Raw genomic sequence first — 12,424 nt, 5'->3', positions numbered from 1 at the left:
CACCAATGATTGGTGCACTGGCCATTTAAATCTTAGAGAGCTGGCGCGCGCGCGTCCTAAGGAGCGGAGCCACGCGCGCCAGGACGTGACAGCCGGGGACCGGGACAGGTGAGTGACTTGGGATGCGATTCGCGAGCGGGCGCATCCCGCTATGCGAATCGCATCCCCGCCGGCAGAGTCAGTACGGCGCTTCCGGTCAGCGGGTCTGACCGGGGCGCTGCAGAGAGAGGAACGCCGCGAGCGCTCCGGGGAGGAGCTTAATGCTTAATGCAAATTTCAACATTGATCTTTACATGTAAGGGGTTATGAAACCCTCTTGGGTACTGTGAATGCCTGCTCCTGGCTCATCCTGTGTTTTTCAGGAACTTCTTGCCCCACAGATGCTTCGGGCCTTGGCCCTTTAATTTTTGGATGTTTAGCAGTAGCTAAATACATGCTTAATGCAAATTTCAACATTGATCTTTAGTGAAGGGGTTATGAAACAATCTTTGGTACTGTGAATGCCTGCTCCTGGCTCATTCTGTGTCTTTCAGGAACTTCTTGCCTCACTGATGCTTCTGGCCTTGGGCCTTTAATTTTTGGAAGTTTAGCAGTAGCTAATACATGCTTAATGCTAATTTCAACAATGATCTTTAAATTCTCGGCGCTCTGCCAGGGCCGTCGCCTACCCCGCCGGAGCCGATCAGAGCACCTCACTAAACCATCCAATCGGTAGTAGAGACAGGCGGTGTGTACAAAGGCCAGGGACTTAATGAACCCGAGCTTATGACCCGCACTTAGTTGGAATCCTTCTTTCATGGCAAATAATTGCAATCCCCGATCCCTATCACGAACAGGGTTTAGCGGGTTACCCGCACTTGTCGGTGAAGGATAGACACACGCTGGTCCGTTCAGTGTAGCGCATGTGCAGCCCCGGACATCTGAGGGCATCAAACACCTGTTCTTGCTCGATCTCGCGATGGATCGTGCTATTTAAGGGGTTATGAAAGCCTCTTGGGTACTGCTGATGCCTACTGCTGACTGCTCCTGTGTCTTTCAGGAACTACTTGCCTTCATGATGCTTCTGGGCTTGGGCCTTTAATTTTACGATTTGTGAAATAGATACATACATGCTTAATTAAAATTTCAACATTTATGGTGCAATGTATGGGGTTATTAAACCCTCTTGAGCAGTGTTTTTTTCAAATTTTATGATAATTTTCACAGTAATAAACTTGAATTTTCCAGAATAATAACCATTACACCATTGAACGCTTGTTGTGTGTGATTTTTTAATTAAAATTGTCAAAAATAATATGGAGATAGATGAACTCTGCTTTTTTATTTCAGAAAACATTACTATAGAGAAGAATGTCTTTTGGTGGTCCACCGTCCTGCATTATAGAGTCTTCTGGACTCTTGGAAATGCGTTTGTTCTCAAACAAAGGTACAAAAAAAAAAGGGTCGGTCAGGGCAATGGAGACGTTGCGTCTACATCTCACAGCCACATGAGCCCTGTGGGGGTTTGTTGGATTTGGTCCTTCGTACCCACACAATGGGGTCCGGTCCCCTCAAAGTTAGATTTAAATTTCAATTAAAAAAATCAGACATTTCAATGGTCTCCTCATGCATCAGCCAACTCCAGGCTGTGTCATTCAGGCAATATATGGTTTACTGATGCCGCTGTGGTGCCGGGGTCTGGGAATTTCTAATTTACTCATAGGTAGCACCCGCTATGCAAAATCTTCTTCATAAATTTCTTACATTGTTGAGTTTTTGGGGGGGATTGTGAAACCCTGGTGTGTGCTCATGCATCAGCCAACTCCAGGCTGTGTCATTCAGGCAATATATGATTTACTGATGCCACTGCTGGGCCTGGGTCTGGGAAATTAAAATTTTATCATAGGTAGCACCCGCTATCCAAAATCTTCGGTTTAAATTTCTAAATTCATCTTTTAATCTTAGGGATTGTGAAGTCCTAGTGCCTACTCATGCTGCTGGCAACTCCGGCTGTGCCATTCATCCATTATATGGTCTCCTCATGCTGCCAACACCTCCATGCTGTGCCATTCAGCCACTATATGGTGTCCTCATTCTGCCAACACCTCCACGCTGTTTCATTCAGCCACTATATGGTCTCCTCATGCTGCCAACACCTCCATGCTGTGTCATTCAGCCACTATATTGGCTTCTCATGCTGCCAACACCTCCACACTGTTACGCCGAGCGCTCCGGGTCCCCGCTCCTCCCCGGAGCGCTCGCTACACTCTCCCCACTGCAGCGCTCCGGTCAGATCCACTGACCCGGGGCGCTGCGATTCCGCTTCCAGCCGGGATGCGATTCGCGATGCGGGTAGCGCCCGCTCGCGATGCGCACCCCGGCTCCCGTACCTGACTCGCTCTCCCTCGGTCCTGTCCCGGCGCGCGCGGCCCCGCTCCCTAGGGCGCGCGCGCGCCGGGTCTTTGCGATTTAAAGGGCCACTGCGCCGCTGATTGGCGCAGTGATTCCAATTAGTGTGTTCACCTGTGCACTTCCCTATATCACCTCACTTCCCCTGCACTCCCTTGCCGGATCTTGTTGCCATCGTGCCAGTGAAAGCGTTTCCTTGTGTGTTCCTAGCCTGTGTTCCAGACCTCCTGCCGTTGCCCCTGACTACGATCCTTGCTGCCTGCCCCGACCTTCTGCTACGTCCGACCTTGCTTCTGTCTACTCCCTTGTACCGCGCCTATCTTCAGCAGTCAGAGAGGTTGAGCCGTTGCTAGTGGATACGACCTGGTCACTACCGCCGCAGCAAGTCCATCCCGCTTTGCGGCGGGCTCTGGTGAAAACCAGTAGTGACTTAGAACCGATCCACTAGCACGGTCCACGCCAATCCCTCTCTGGCACAGAGGATCCACTACCTGCCAGCCGGCATCGTGACAGTAGATCCGGCCATGGATCCCGCTGAAGTTCCTCTGCCAGTTGTCGCTGACCTCACCACGGTGGTCGCCCAGCAGTCACAACAGATAGCGCAACAAGGCCAACAGCTGTCTCAACTGACCGTTATGCTACAGCAGTTACTACCACAGCTTCAGCAATCATCTCCTCCGCCAGCTCCTGCACCTCCTCCGCAGCGAGTGGCCGCCTCTGGTCTACGCCTATCCTTGCCGGATAAATTTGATGGGGACTCTAAGTTTTGCCGTGGCTTTCTTTCCCAATGTTCCCTGCACCTGGAGACGATGTCGGACCAGTTTCCCACTGAAAGGTCTAAGGTGGCTTTCGTAGTCAGCCTTCTGTCTGGAAAAGCCCTGTCTTGGGCCACACCGCTCTGGGACCGCAATGACCCCGTCACTGCCTCTGTACACTCCTTCTTCTCGGAAATCCGAAGTGTCTTTGAGGAACCTGCCCGAGCCTCTTCTGCTGAGACTGCCCTGTTGAACCTGGTCCAGGGTAATTCTTCCGTTGGCGAGTATGCCGTACAATTCCGTACTCTTGCTTCAGAATTATCCTGGAATAATGAGGCCCTCTGCGCGACCTTTAAAAAAGGCCTATCCAGCAACATTAAAGATGTTCTGGCCGCACGAGAAATCCCTGCTAATCTACATGAACTCATTCACCTAGCCACTCGCATTGACATGCGTTTTTCCGAAAGGCGTCAGGAGCTCCGCCAAGATATGGACTCTGTTCGCACGAGGCGTTTCTTCTCCTCGGCTCCTCTCTCCTCTGGTCCCCTGCAATCCGTTCCTGTGCCTCCCGCCGTGGAGGCTATGCAGGTCGACCGGTCTCGCCTGACACCTCAAGAGAGGACACGACGCCGCATGGAGAATCTCTGCCTGTACTGTGCTAGTACCGAACACTTCCTGAGGGATTGTCCTATCCGTCCTCCCCGCCTGGAAAAACGTACGCTGACTCCGCACAAAGGTGAGACAGTCCTTGATGTCTACTCTGCTTCTCCACGTCTTACTGTGCCTGTGCGGATGTCTGCCTCTGCCTTCTCCTTCTCTACTATGGCCTTCTTGGACTCTGGATCTGCAGGAAATTTTATTTTGGCCTCTCTCGTCAACAGGTTCAACATCCCAGTGACCAGTCTCGCCAGACCCCTTTACATCAATTGTGTAAACAATGAAAGATTGGACTGTACCATACGTTTCCGCACGGAGCCCCTTCTAATGTGTAACGGATCTCATCACGAGAGGATTGAACTTTTGGTCCTCCCCAATTGCACTTCTGAAATTCTCCTTGGACTTCCCTGGCTTCAACTTCATTCCCCAACCCTGGATTGGTCCACTGGGGAGATCAAGAGTTGGGGGCCCTCTTGTTCCAAGGACTGTCTAAAACCGGTTCCCAGTAACCCTTGCCGTGACTCTGTGGTTCCTCCAGTAACCGGTCTCCCTAAGGCCTATATGGACTTTGCGGATGTTTTCTGCAAAAAACAAGCTGAGACTCTACCTCCTCACAGGCCTTATGATTGTCCTATCGACCTCCTCCCGGGCACTACTCCACCCCGGGGCAGAATTTATCCTCTGTCCGCCCCAGAGACTCTTGCCATGTCTGAATACGTCCAGGAAAATTTAAAAAAGGGCTTTATCCGTAAATCCTCCTCTCCTGCCGGAGCCGGATTTTTCTTTGTGTCCAAAAAAGATGGCTCCCTACGTCCTTGCATTGACTACCGCGGTCTTCATAAAATCACGGTTAAGAACCGCTACCCCCTACCCCTCATCTCTGAACTCTTTGATCGCCTCCAAGGTGCCCACATCTTTACTAAACTGGACTTAAGAGGTGCTTATAATCTCATCCGCATCAGAGAGGGGGATGAATGGAAAACGGCATTTAACACCAGAGATGGACACTTTGAGTATCTGGTCATGCCCTTTGGCCTGTGCAACGCCCCTGCCGTCTTCCAAGACTTTGTTAATGAAATTTTTCGTGATCTTTTATACTCCTGTGTTGTTGTATACCTGGACGATATCCTAATTTTTTCTGCCAATCTAGAAGAACACCGCCAGCATGTCCGTATGGTTCTTCAGAGACTTCGTGACAATCAACTCTATGCCAAAATTGAGAAATGTCTGTTTGAATGCCAATCTCTTCCTTTTCTAGGATACTTGGTCTCTGGCCAGGGACTACAAATGGATCCAGACAAACTCTCTGCCGTCTTAGATTGGCCACGCCCCTCCGGACTCCGTGCTATCCAACGCTTTTTGGGGTTCGCCAATTATTACAGGCAATTTATTCCACATTTTTCTACCGTTGTGGCTCCTATCGTGGCTTTAACCAAAAAAAATGCCGATCCCAAGTCTTGGCCTCCTCAAGCGGAAGACGCCTTTAAACGACTCAAGTCTGCCTTTTCTTCGGCTCCCGTGCTCTCCAGACCTGACCCTTCCAAACCCTTCCTATTGGAGGTTGATGCCTCCTCAGTGGGAGCTGGAGCTGTTCTTCTACAAAAAAATTCTTCCGGGCATGCTGTCACTTGTGGTTTTTTTTCTAGGACCTTCTCTCCGGCGGAGAGGAACTACTCCATCGGGGATCGAGAGCTTCTAGCCATCAAATTAGCACTTGAGGAATGGAGGCATCTGCTGGAGGGATCAAGATTTCCAGTTATTATTTACACCGATCACAAGAACCTCTCCTACCTCCAGTCTGCCCAACGGCTGAATCCTCGCCAGGCCCGGTGGTCTCTGTTCTTTGCCCGATTTAATTTTGAAATTCACTTTCGGCCTGCCGATAAGAACATTAGGGCCGATGCTCTCTCTCGTTCCTCGGATGCCTCGGAAGTTGAACTCTCTCCGCAACACATCATTCCTCCTGACTGCCTGATTTCCACTTCTCCAGCCTCCATCAGGCAAACTCCTCCAGGAAAGACCTTTGTTTCTCCACGCCAACGCCTCGGAATCCTCAAATGGGGTCACTCCTCCCATCTCGCAGGTCATGTGGGCATCAAGAAATCTGTGCAACTCATCTCCCGCTTCTATTGGTGGCCGACTCTGGAGACGGATGTTGTGGACTTTGTGCGAGCCTGCACTATCTGTGCCCGGGATAAGACTCCTCGCCAGAAGCCCGCTGGTTTTCTTCATCCCCTGCCTGTCCCCGAACAGCCTTGGTCTCTGATTGGTATGGATTTTATTACTGATTTACCCCCTTCCCGTGGCAACACTGTTATTTGGGTGGTCGTTGATCGATTCTCCAAAATGGCACATTTCATCCCTCTTCCTGGTCTTCCTTCAGCGCCTCAGTTGGCTAAACAATTTTTTGTACACATTTTTCGTCTTCACGGGTTGCCTACGCAGATCGTCTCGGATAGAGGCGTCCAATTCGTGTCTAAATTCTGGAGGGCTCTCTGTAAACAACTCAAGATTAAATTAAATTTTTCTTCTGCATATCATCCCCAATCCAATGGACAAGTAGAAAGAATTAACCAGGTCTTGGGTGATTATTTACGACATTTTGTTTCCTCCCGCCAGGATGACTGGGCAGATCTCCTTCCATGGGCCGAATTCTCGTATAACTTCAGAGTCTCTGAATCTTCCTCCAAATCCCCATTTTTCGTGGTGTACGGCCGTCACCCTCTTCCCCCCCTCCCTACCCCCTTGCCCTCTGGTCTGCCCGCTGTGGATGAAATTTCTCGTGACCTTTCCATCATATGGAGAGAGACCCAAAATTCTCTCTTACAGGCTTCATCACGCATGAAGTAGTTCACGGATAAGAAAAGAAGAGCTCCTCCCATTTTTTCCCCTGGAGACAAGGTATGGCTCTCCGCTAAATATGTCCGCTTCCGTGTCCCTAGCTACAAGTTGGGACCACGCTATCTTGGTCCTTTCAAAATTTTGTGTCAGATTAATCCTGTCTCTTACAAACTTCTTCTTCCTCCTTCTCTTCGTATTCCTAATGCCTTTCACGTTTCTCTTCTTAAACCACTCATCATCAACCGTTTCTCTCCCAAATCTGTTCCTCCCACTCCTGTTTCCGGATCCTCGGACATCTTCTCCGTCAAAGAGATTCTAGCATCTAAAAAGGTCAGAGGGAAAACCTTTTTTTTAGTGGATTGGGAGGGTTGTGGTCCAGAAGAGAGATCCTGGGAACCTGAGGACAACATCCTAGACAAAAGTCTGCTCCTCAGGTTCTCAGGCTCTAAGAAGAGGGGGAGACCCAAGGGGGGGGGTACTGTTACGCCGAGCGCTCCGGGTCCCCGCTCCTCCCCGGAGCGCTCGCTACACTCTCCCCACTGCAGCGCTCCGGTCAGATCCACTGACCCGGGGCGCTGCGATTCCGCTTCCAGCCGGGATGCGATTCGCGATGCGGGTAGCGCCCGCTCGCGATGCGCACCCCGGCTCCCGTACCTGACTCGCTCTCCCTCGGTCCTGTCCCGGCGCGCGCGGCCCCGCTCCCTAGGGCGCGCGCGCGCCGGGTCTTTGCGATTTAAAGGGCCACTGCGCCGCTGATTGGCGCAGTGATTCCAATTAGTGTGTTCACCTGTGCACTTCCCTATATCACCTCACTTCCCCTGCACTCCCTTGCCGGATCTTGTTGCCATCGTGCCAGTGAAAGCGTTTCCTTGTGTGTTCCTAGCCTGTGTTCCAGACCTCCTGCCGTTGCCCCTGACTACGATCCTTGCTGCCTGCCCCGACCTTCTGCTACGTCCGACCTTGCTTCTGTCTACTCCCTTGTACCGCGCCTATCTTCAGCAGTCAGAGAGGTTGAGCCGTTGCTAGTGGATACGACCTGGTCACTACCGCCGCAGCAAGTCCATCCCGCTTTGCGGCGGGCTCTGGTGAAAACCAGTAGTGACTTAGAACCGATCCACTAGCACGGTCCACGCCAATCCCTCTCTGGCACAGAGGATCCACTACCTGTCAGCCGGCATCGTGACACACACTGTGTCATTCAGTCACTATATGGTCTCCTCATGCTTCAGCCTCATCCAAGCTGTGTCATTCAACCACTATATGGTGTCCTCATGCTGCCAACACCTCCACGCTGTGCCATTCAGCCACTATATGGTGTCCTCATTCTGCCAACACCTCCACGCTGTGTCATTCAGTCACTATATGGTGTCCTCATGCTGCCAACACCTCCACACTGTGTCATTCAGCCACTATATGGTCTCCTCATGCTGCCAACACCTCAACGCTATGTCATTCAGCCACTATATGGTGTCCTCATGCTGTCAACACCTCCAGGCTGTGTCATTCAGCCACTATATGGTCTCCTCATGCTGCCAACACCTCCACGCTGTGTCATTCAGTCACTATATGGTCTCCTGACACTGATGCCACCACCAGGCTCTGTCATTGTGCTGCTGTGCGGCAGTGATTCTAAAGGCGATGCTAGTAATCTGCATGTTATTCTGAATAACTGTATTATTTCACTACCCCAGCACACTCCATATGCATTTTAGAACACAGCAAAGTGTTCTATACCCCTATTGAGGCTGTATGTAGGCTAGAAATAACCTTTTTTAATATAGATTTGCCGCAAAAAAAATTGGATCGAAACAAACTTTTTTCGGAAAATTCGTTGAATCGGCCGAATCGAATTTTTCAAAAGTTCGCTCATCTCTAATGGATATATTGGTCATGAGTAGGTGCTTATTCCCACAACATGACGGATTTATCCATTAGGTACTTTAACTGTCACAGACAACCGCACGTCACTGCTAGCCAACCAAGGACCAATCATAGTGATCCCTGGTCCAGCCAATACACTTGTAGGGGTGCAGTATATAATTGGAGGTCACTTGTTTGGGTGCGGTATTGTTCTGACAGCTCCGATCCTTTGCAGGCATGGGGTGGGATCTATACTTCATAAAAGGATGCTCTGAAAGCCAAAGGGGGCTCCTCTCCTTCTTGGTCCTACCAGGTGGTCAGGTAACCAGATATGGCCTAAGTAGGGGTACTGCCCAGCCTGGGACAAACAGCTTGATAAAATATGGGCACATTTCCTCCATTTCAAAAGCGACTTACCAAAATGATGTTCCACAAATAAAGAATTTGTGTGGAAAAAGTGAATTGCTATTTTTTTCCACTGACTCAAATAATTCTAGCCACACAATAAGGGCTCAACATACTCACTTTTGCCCTAGGTGAATACTTTAGTGGTGTTATTTTGAAAATGGGGTCACTTCTGGGGTTGCGGTATTGTTCTGACAGCTAGAATGCTTTGCAAGATGAAGTGCGGCCTATAATTTGCATAATGATATCCTGAAAGCCAAATGGGTCTCATCTCCTTTTGGGTCCCACATGTAGCAATGCAACCAAATATATCCTAAGTGGGGGTATTACCGAACATGAAAGAACAGCATAATAAAATAAGGGGTGTATTTCCTCCTTTTCAGTTGCAATGTAAAAAAGATATGCCCCACAAATGATGCATTTGTGGAAAAGAAAGCAAATTAAAAAAATTTCACCGACTTTGTAACCATTCCAGCCACACAAAAAGGACTCAAAGTAATCACTTTTGGTCTAGATAAATACCCCATAATGGGGTCACTTGTGGGGGTTCTGTATGGTTCTGGCAGCGAAAACCCAGGCATGAAGTGTGGCTTATAATCCATTCGGCCTAAAATGATGTCCTGAAAGCCAAATTTCGCTCCTGTCCTTCTGGGTCCTACCACGTGGACAAGGAATAGGGGGCTATAACACTGGATACACTGATCTTTTACATTGATCAATGATTCTGCTGCTTGACTGCTCATGCCTGGATCTCAGGCACTGAGCAGTCATTCGGCGATCAGACACCAGGAGGCAAGGTAAGGGACCCTCCTGCTGTGTCACAGCTGTTTGGGATGCTGCGATTTCACCACGGACATCCCGAACAGCCCCCTGAGCTAACCGGCAATGATTTACTTTCACTTTAGATGCGGCATTCAACTTTGAACGCTGCGTCTAAAGGGTTAATAGTGTGCTGCACCGCGATCAGTGCCACGAGCTATTAGCCACGGGTCCCGCCCGTTGTTAGAGGCCAGGCCGTGGCCCCGCATTATAGAATGGGAGCGGACTCATGACATATCAGTACATCATGGGTCCTTAAGGGGTTAAAAAGATGAGAGAGGCCAGTAATTGTCATCATAGGTATACCTCAATTACGAGAGACATAATGAGTAAAAAAAATCCATAAAATCACAGTCTGATTTTAAAGAATTTATTTGCAACTTATGGTGGAAAATAAGTATTTGGTCAATAACAAACAAGCAAGATTTCTGGCTCTCACAGACCTGTAACTTCTTCTTTAAGAGTCTCCTCTGTCCTCCACTCGTTACCTGTATTAATGGCTCCTGTTTGAAAGACACCTGTCCACAACCAAAAACAGTCACTCTCCAAACTCCAATATGGCCAAGACCAAAGAGCTGTCAAAGGACACCAGAAACAAAATTGTAGACCTGCACCAGGCTGGGAAGACTGAATCTGCAATAGGCAAGCAGCTTGGGGTGAAGAAATCAACTGTGGGGGCAATTATAAGAAAACGGAAGACATACAAGACACTGATAATCTCCCTCGATCTGGGGCTACCCGCAAGATCTCACCCCGTGGTGTCAAAATGATCACAAGAACGATGAGCAAAAATCCCAGAACCACATGGGGGATCTAGTGAACAACCTGCAGAGAGCTGGGACCAAAGTAACAAAGGCTAACATCAGTAACACACTACACCACCAGGGACTCAAATCATGCAGTGCCAGACATATCCCCCTGCTTAAGTCAGTATATGTCCAGGCCCCTATGAAGTTTTCTAGAGAGCATTTGGATGATCCAGAAGAGTAATGGGAGAATGTCATATGGTCAGATGAAACCAAAGTAGAACCTTTTGGTAAAAACTATGGATCGACCGATATCAATTTTTTAGGGCCGATACCGATAATCTGTGACCTTTCAAGCAGATAGCCGATAACTTGTACCGATATAAGTTATCGGCCATTTCCCCCACCCGGCCCTGCAGAAGCCGCTGCAGATCAATGATTAAAAACGGGCACTTTAAATCAATGAACTGCAGCGGCTTTTGCGGGGCCAGAGACCGCCAACACCACCCGCTTCTCTCCCCCTGCCTGTCCTGGGGTCCTCCCTAGTCCAACCACAACCACCGCTGCCCCATTGCCTCCCCCATCCCCGGTTTTATAATTACCTGATCCCGGGGTCCGCGCTACTTCTGGCTCTGGCGGCATCCTGAGCTTTCACTGTGTGCACTGACGGTGACGTCGTGTTGAGGACGTCCCTCATCATTGCGCAGAGCAACATGAAGGACGCCACAGGAGCCAGAAGTAGCGCGGACCCCGGGCCCTGGGAATGGGTAATTATAAAACCGGGGATGGGGGAGACAAAGGGGCAGCGGCGGCAGTGGTCGTGGCGGCGGTGGTCTCTAGCCGGGGGGGCAAGGCATTATGGGCATGTCAGGAAGGTAATTGCCAATACCGATAATGTCCAAAATCGTGAATATCGGCCGATAATAATCGGTCAATCCCTAGTAAAAACTCAACTCGTCGTGTTTGGAGGAGAAAGAATGCTGAGCTGCATCCAAAGACACCATAACTACTGTGAAGCTTGGGGGTGGAAACATCATGTTTTGGGGCTGTTTTTCTGCTAAGGGACCAGGACGACTCATCCTGTAAAGGAAAGAATGAATGGGGTCATGTATTGTGAGATTTTGAGGGAAAACCTCCTTCAGCAAGGGCAATGTGGGTCTTTCAGCATGACAATGCTCCCAAACACACCGCCTGGGCATTGAATGAGTGGCTTCATAACAAGCATTTCAAGGTCCTGGAGTGGGCTAGCCAGTCTCCAGGTCTCAACCCCATAGAAAACCTTTGGAGGGAGTTGAAAGTCTGTGTTGCCAAGCGACAGCCCCAAAACATCACTGCTCTAGAGGAGATCTGCATGGAGGAATGGGCCGAAATACCAACAACAGTGTGTGAAAACCTTGTGAAGACTTACAGAAAACGTTTGACCTCTGTTATTGCCAACAAAGGGGATATAACAAAGTATTGAGACAAACTTTTGTTATTGACTTAATATTCATTTTCCACCATAATTTGCAAATAAATACTTTAAAAATCAGAGAATTTGATTTTATGGATTTTTTTTTCTCATTCTGTCTCTCATAGTTGAGGTTATAACCTATGATGAATATTACAGGAGTCTCTCATCTTTTTAAGTGGGAGAACTTGCACAATTGATGGCTGACTAAACACTTTTTTGCCCCACTGTAAATGTACCCTATTTACATTCTTACCAGGATGCCTGAATAAATGTAGACCCCATATGCCTGAATAAATTCAAACCCCAGATCCCTGAATAAATTCATACCCTAAAAACCTGAATAAGTTCATACCTATAAATAAATGTATACCCCCACCCCTGAGTGAATTCAGACCCCAGATCCCTGAATAAATTCACACATCTTAATGAATAAACACACCAAACCCCTAAATAATTTAATCTCAGAAAATAAATTACTAGCCCAGACACAGGTATCTTGG

This window comes from Hyla sarda, chromosome 3, assembly GCF_029499605.1.
Source record: "Hyla sarda isolate aHylSar1 chromosome 3, aHylSar1.hap1, whole genome shotgun sequence".
Lineage (NCBI taxonomy): Eukaryota > Metazoa > Chordata > Amphibia > Anura > Hylidae > Hyla > Hyla sarda.
This window is presented reverse-complemented; position numbering follows the sequence as displayed.